Here is an 8,213-nt window from a genome sequence, read left to right on the forward strand (position 1 = left end):
TGTGGCAGCACATCCTGCAAACAAGTTTCCTTTTTGCATCTATATGATGACACATTTTGGGCATTTTTGTGTTTTTCATTGGTGATTTTGCAGTTCACAATGTCCCCCAAGCATATTGCTGAAGAGGGGTGTAGTGATCCCATGCACAAGAAGGCTGTGAGGTGCTTTATGGAGAAAATACAGACATGAATTATATAAGCTTCATTCAGGCATGAGTTACCGTGCTGTTGGCCATGAGTTCAATGTTCATGAATCAACAACACACATTAAATGAGATGCCTTTAGGGGTGCCTGGGTGGCTCAGTTGGTTAAGAGGCTGCCTTCGGCTTGGGTCATGATCCCAGGGTCCAGGGATCGAGCCCCACGTAGGGCTCACTGCTCCACAGGGAGCCTGCTTCTCCCCTGTTTGCCGTGCCCCCCGCTTGTGCATGTTCTCTGTCTCTCTACCTTGTTCTCTCTGTGTCAAATAAATAAACAAAATCTTAAAAAAAAATGAGATGCCTTTAGACAGAAGCACACATAAAACAAGGTTATGTATTGACTGACTGATGAAAATGTTACGACCAGACTCATAGAAACCTAACTCTATATTTTCCCTAAGAGCAATGGTTCAGTATTCATTAACTTTCTTTTTGCCACACTCTACAGAGCATAGTTACAGAGAATAATGAGAATCAATTGTAGTTCAATTCACAAAGATATGGCAATTCTTAATTTGTATATATAAAAAAACTCAAAACATATAAAGCAAAAATTGCTATAACTATAGAAAGACATTGCTAAATTCACCATCATAACAGGAGACACCTTTCTTTTGCTATTGCTAGGTTAAGCAGACAAAAAAAATCAAGAAAGATACAGAAGATTTGAAAAGAACATTAACAAACCTAAGGCTAATTGATGAGTATGGACATTACACGTTTTCCAGAAGCAAACATGGAACAGTTAGAAAATTTCTCATCACATCCTCAGCCACAAAGCAATTATCAGAGAATTTGAAAAATCAGTATTACACAGATGTTCTCCAACTAGTTGCGTTAGAAGGGGATATTGAAAGTTAAATAAAGCTAGCCACACATTTAGAAATTTGAAAACATATTTCTAAATAGTTCAAGAGTAACACATATAATGATATGCAAAAATACTTAGAACTGAATGATAAGGAAGGAGCAATGTATCAACACTTAAGAGATGCCAAGAAAGTGGGACTTCATAGGAATTAGATAACTTTAAAGGTTTATTTCAGAAGAAGGGAAAAATAATGAGCTAAATGTCCAGCTTGAATTTTAGAAAAAGAACACAAGATAGACTCAAAGAAAGCTAGAAGAAAAAGATAATAAATACAAAGGCAGAGAATAACAAACTAGAAAACAATGACCAAAGTAATAAAGCAGTACTGGTACTGGCAATAAAAAAGATACTACTAATAAGCTACAAGATAAAGGTACGGGATACAAAAAACAAACAAAAAACAAAACAAAGAAATGATCAACAAAGACAAAAGTTTATCCTGAAAATACAAACTGGAACTCTGGAGAAAATGATAAAGAATAGATTAGAGGCGTGAATGAATAATATTAGGAATGAAAAAAAAATATTAAATTTAAAAACGGAGATTTTCAAAGATAGTACTATAATCTTGGTGCCAATACATTTGAAAACAAAATGGAAAAGTTCCTAGAAAAACAACTTACCAAATCTGTCTCAAGATAAACAGCGGATAGTCTTAGAAACACTAAAAATAAAAATCAATTAAGCAGCTGCTAGAAATTGCCCCACAAAGTAAACACCAGGCCCTGATAGTTTTCAGATGCGTTCTGCAAACATTCAGATAACAGACCATTTCCATCTCCCCAACTAATTCCACAAGGCCAGTAAAACCAATAAGGAACATATAAAAAAGGAAAATTACAAGACAATCTAATTCAAAAACACTGATGCCAAAAACCCTATATAAAACATTGGTGACTAGCAGTATATAAGATGATAAAACATTAATCCTTGAAATTCAAGAAGCTTAACTTGAGAAAATCTTTAAGTTCATTAATCATATTAATAAAGTAAAGAAGAAAAACCATATGATTATCTTAATTCATGCCAAAAAATTACTTGACATAATTCAACACCAGATTTTGATTTAAAAAAAACCCCTAGAAATAAAAGAGTAGTTCCTTAACCTAAGGAGATCTATTTAGCAATCTATACCATATATTATGGATGCCCACTTTTACTGATCTTATTCAACTTTATACTGGAGGTCTTAGCCAGGGCTGTAAGACAAGAAAAAGAAATGAAATGCATAACAATTGTAAAAGAAGAAACAAACTGTCATTATTGGCAGGTGATATGATTCTTTACATGGAAAACCCCAAAGAATCTAACAATAAATTACTACAAATAACAACAGTTTAGTAAAAAATGGTTAAAAAGCATAATAAAAGAAGATATCATTGAACTGCAACCAAAAAGTATAAATACCTAGGAATAAATCCTATCAAAAGATGTACAAGACCATTATGAGGCAAGTCATAAAATTTTACTAAAAAATCTTCATTTGAGCTAATTAGTGATCTAAATTGAGTTAATTAATGACCTAATTAAATTGAGAGAGACAGTGTGCTTATGGATAAAAGGATTCGATATTATAAAGATGTTAACATAGACACAAATTGAACTGTTGATGCAATGCAATTCTAATCCAAATCTTAGAGGGTTTTGTTGGTAGGTTGGTTGGTTGGTGGCAATTGCCAAGTTGATTCTAAAACACATGAAAGCACAAATCAAAAATAGTTAAGACATTCCTCAAGAAAAAAAATTACAGCACTTGCCTTGCTGAATAGTAAGACGTTGCAAAGCTGTAATTCTTACGATCCTGTGGACTTGGTGTAAGGCTATGGGTAAAATGACCAGTGTAGCAGGAGAGAGAGCTCAGAAACAGTCCCAGCACGTACATCTGAGGTCACACTGGAGACCTGTGGAGAAATGAACAGTGCCATCACTGGGTAATCCATGTGGAAAAAGTGGGTCTATACCATGCAGAAAAAATATTCCAGACAGATTGAGAACTCACATGTGAAGAACAAAACTAAATATTTGAGAAGATGATACAGTAGAATAGATTGCTAATGTGGATCTAGGGAAAGATTTCTTAAACAAGACACAAAGAGACTTAACCTATAACACTAATACATTTCATTTCATTAAAACTAAAATTAAGACTTCTCTTTATTTGAAAACATAAAGAAATTAAAACAGAAATCACAGTCCAGAAATTGGTAGAAGATACAATACATATAGTGAACAATATTCAGAATGTATTAAGAATTCCTACACTTCAATTTAAAAAAAAAAAAGGCAAGCAACCCAATAGGAAAGAAGGACCAAAGACATAAGCATTAACTCATACAGACAATAAACACATGGGAAAATATCCTCAACCTTACTAGTATTGGGGAAATGCAACTTAGCAATGAGATATCGTTTTATACCCATTGGACTGGCCAAAAATTAAGGCTGACAGTAGTTAAGTATTGGAGAGGACATACATGGGTCAGTAGGATCACCTTACATTGCTGTATGAATGTAAACTGGTTCAACTATCTTGGAAAACAATTTAGCATTATCTTCTAGAACGAGGCATATCCTAACACATTCTCTGACCTAGCAATCCTATTCTTAAGTATATACACCTTAGAAAACCTCAGCACATAGTTTAGGCATACATACCTATGGATAAACTTGTTAAAGAGCAAGAAAATGAGAGAGAGGGCGGAACATGTCGGTAGGTACAAGATAATGGTAATGGTCTAGCTCTAGTGTTGTAAGTTAGATGACATAAAGAAATGCATTTCCTAAATGTTCCTTTTAAATGGAATAACTTAAAATGGAAATTTTGGGGGGGAATTTACATTAATAAACGTATTAGTACACGTGGTAGGAATGCTCTTTGTCAGCCAATCTCAAAGATTACTGATTGGGTAATTTGACTTGCAGGGGACAGTGGCTAATGAAATGCATTTCATTTAGATAAAAACTGAAAAACTGGGGGCCTGGGTGGCTCAGTGGGTTAAAACCTCTGCCTTCGGCTCAGGTCATGATCTCAGCGTCCTGGGATCGAGCCCCGCATCAGGCTCTCTGCTTAGCAGGGAGCCTGCTTCCTCCTCTCTCTGCCTCTCTGCCTACTTGTGATCTCTGTCTGTCAAATAAATAAATAAATAAAATCTTTTTAAAAATAAAAATAAAAACTGAAAAACTCTTGCACACAAGCTCTTTCTTTACTGGTTAAGAATATGATAAACATGACATTCTGTTTCAAAAACTTTGGGGAAAATAAAAATGTTCTATGAATGATCTATTTAACAAAAAACTGCAAATCCAACACAGATTATCTGAAAATAAAAGTGCCAAATAAGGGACGCCTGGGTGGCTCAGTTGGTTAAGCGGCTGCCTTTGGCTCAGGTCATGATCCCAGCGTCCTGGGATCAAGTCCCACATCAGGCTCCTTGCTCAGCGGGAAGCCTGCTTCTCCCTCTGCCTCTGCTGCCCCTCTGCCTCTGCTGCCACTCTGCCTCCTGTGCTCCCTCCCTCTCTCTCTCTCTGGCAAATAAATAAATAAAAATCTTTAAAAAAAAGTGCCAAATAATGGCAGGAAACTATTAAATACTTTTTATCATTTTCATTCATGCACAATGAGCTCTTTGGTGTATAAATTATAGACATATTTTTCCAGAATGAGGACATTATTACGCTTTCCAAGAAACTCTTGTACTTTTTTGCTCAACTTAGAAGATATTCAAATGACAAAAACCTAATTCAAACTTATACTCTTCAGCATAGACATCATAACGCTGCTAGGAAGCTTTCAGTGAGCATCTATAGTAATGAAAAATAATTCAAAGAAAATGCAGCATGAACTATTGATAAAATTCCTGTTCAGAAGACTTTGTGGGATGTTGCATCTGTATGAAGTCATACTATACAGTACGCAGTAACTAAGACATATTTGGGCTAGCAGGCATCTTGCTTAACAGTCCAACAAACCAAGGATCAGTAGCAGGCCACACTTGGAAAATGTGTGATATGTAAATGAACAAGTACTTGATTATTTTTGTTGTTCTGTTAATTTCACAAGAGAAGAGGTTTTGAAATGCAGTCAAGCTTCTTGGCATGTTTCTCCCCAAACTGCAACAGAACATCAAGACATACTTTCCAGATGGAAATGTAACCAAGTGATTTAGAAATCCAACCATCATTGTCTCCTAGGATGAAACTTGCAAACTACTCAGAAGAAGTTTTCAACACCCCAGGTTTTGAGCATCATGGGCAGGCCCATGAATAATTGGGGGCAATCATCAGCAGAGTGAAAAAACCTCTCTCTACGATTTTGGAGACCACAGTCAACCAGAGTATCCAGAGCTATCTGCCAGAGTTTCCAGAACTTGCTGCAACTTCAGATGTCTTTTAATTGAGAGTTATGATTTTCTAACTTCATAAAAATAAAGAGCAAAAATAGAAAGTGACCTGTTGAGAAACTACATGTTTCATGCTGTCACGATCCTGGATATGCAGTCCACAGCATAAGATTGCAAATTAATTTCCTCTCCAAGATATAAAACTATTATTACCATTATGATTATTAATCTTAAAGAATTAAATAGTTATTTACAAAATGGTGATGGGTCCTTTAAAAGTTCACCTAAAGTTGATGTGTCTGCATTAAGTGACCCCTCGGAGGCTAAAGATTTGAGGTCCTCTGTTCATACAGTCCGCTGGGCCCCCTCAAGATTCTGAGTCTTTATCATTATCAAGTTATGCTAGATAGCTCCTGTTAAGAGTGAATGTTTTTGGTGGCCTCCACATGGCTTCCTTTCATGCAGGAATTAAAGAGGAATTGGAGAGAGCCAGGGTCTTGTACACTGCCCTCAGCATCCCCACTCAAAGAGCAGACCCTGGAGTCCATAGTCTCTCATGGTTTGTCTCCCACTCTGATTTCTCCCCCTTCATTATTCCTTTCCTTCTCCTAATGTCTTCCATGCTATTCCACAAATAAGTGAAACTGAGGGTTTTTAGAAGGGAGGGGGTTGGGGAAGGGGTGAGCCTGGTGATAGGTGTTAAGGAGGGCACAGATTGCATGGAGCACTGGGTGTTCTATGCAAACAATGAATCATGGGACACTACATCAAAAACTAATGATGTACTATATGGTGATTAACATAACATATTAAAAAAAGAGAGAGAGAGGGAGTAGCTCCTGGCTTTGTCCTAATCACCACTTCTGCCTCAGTCCCCTATCAGACAGCACAAGATCCAGGCTGAGAAATGCAGACCTGGACACAGCTCACCATCCTGGAGTTGGAGGGATCTGGGTTGGAGTCCTGCCCCAGCCACTCTCTGGATGTGTGGCTGTAGGGAAGTGACTTTTCCACTCTGAGCCACCATGTTCCCATGGGGAAAGCTCATGTAATTCCTTCATCCTGGCGGGGTGATTGTAAATCGTGAATGAGAAAATACATGTGAAAGCATTTTGACACCGTGATGAGGAACAGACTTGAAGGGTCAACTTCCGTATCTTCCACTGCCCCAAATCTTTCCCATTCTGCTCTTCTCCAGCAGAAGCCAACCACTGCTCGGTATTAAAGGTGACAGATTATCATGAGGCACGAAGAACGTCAGGGGGAGTCTTGAGGGGAAGGAGATAGTGACTACTTTCTGAGTCAGACTTCACTTCTGTCCAGCTGTCTTTCTTTCTATTAGCCATTCACCTACCTGTCTAACAAACATCTTTCATGCAGCTGAGCTGGCAGCCCGGGATTCCGCGGAGTTACATGTTACCACAATGTTGTCAACACTTCTCTCAGGTTCTGGAATTTGTGCTGAAACCAAAGCTGCCCGTGAGGGCGGGAGTGCAGATCCCATCTGGCCCCGTGGTTTGGCACAGCCAGTCTGGTGGCTTAACTCAGACCTGCAAGCTGAAACACTAAGGGAAACTGAGCCACACTGAGAGTGTCAGAACGCTCGTGGGGGTCGGAAAAACCCAACCCAGCCTAGTCATGGGCTTCTTCCATCCAGTCTGACAAAGTCATGTAGACACAGGGCGGGTGCCTGAGCACCCGCTGAGGACGTAGACAGACCACGGCCACATGGACAGGGCTTTGTGATCCAGCAAAAGGGATGTCTTCTTCTTCTCCAGAAGAGCCCTGCCAAGTTTAGGAAACAGGCAGGCTTTTCATCCTGGCTCCTCCTAGGTCTCCATGTCTAGACGTTTGCTTGGTGACACCATGGTAACAATGATGCCACAATGGAACATTCTTCCCAAGTGGCAGAAGGAATCCCTCTGTTGAGCTCTGCTGTGTAAGGTCAGTGAGTTCATTTCTCCTTAGGCAGTAGCAGTTCACAGAAGACTCTGAGAGCCATCCAGACAACAAGAAACATCAGTGTCATGAGTGGAACATGGTGACTGAGAACGGCCACTGTGCATTGTTTGAGGCAAGGGTGGGCCTGGTGGTATGGTGGATAGTGAGACACGCGTGGGCTTTGAACTCAGACCCTAGTTCAAATTCCAGCTCCACCACTTGGCAGTTGTATGACCTTGGGCAGACTTCTCCGTGTCCGAATGTCAGTTTCTGGATCTGTAAAATGGGGACAGTGATACTGTCTACCTCACAGCGTTATTATACACATTAGTTGAGCTAAATGTTGGGCAGTTGCTATGTAAAATTACAAGCTGTCAGTGGTTAGAAGAAATCCCAGCATTACTGGAGCCCTCCAAGTGTAGGAGGACGGGCAAACCGGGAGTGGGCTTGCCCTAAACCCTGCTTTTTCTTTCAGCAGCATTTTATGGCTACAGAGTTAAGAAAAGGGTCGAGTTCCATGAGTCAAGAAACAACTCTTTTCTGAGCCCCAACTCTCTGGGAAGCCTGGGGACCCTGGCTGGATCGAGGAGAAAACTGACAAGCAAGGGCTGCCTCCTCTCCGTGGGCCACCTTTCCAATCCCAAGACTATCAGCGCTGGGCAGCTGGGCCCGGAGCTCTTCACTGCACGGAACCAAGCAATTGGGACGTGACAGGTCTGGTTTCCCACATCTTGGAAGCTTTGTCAGTGGAAAGGAAAGAGGCAGGGCATCAGACACCAGGGGTCGGGGGTGGAGGGGAAATCGCCGCTGTGGGGAGGAGAGGAAAAGCCTGTGCCTTTGGATGTTGTGTTTTCACAGCTG

The sequence above is a fragment of the Lontra canadensis genome, unplaced genomic scaffold, assembly GCF_010015895.1.
Source record: "Lontra canadensis isolate GAN:19392208 unplaced genomic scaffold, GSC_riverotter_1.0 scaffold8, whole genome shotgun sequence".
In the NCBI taxonomy this organism is placed as follows: Eukaryota; Metazoa; Chordata; class Mammalia; order Carnivora; family Mustelidae; genus Lontra; species Lontra canadensis.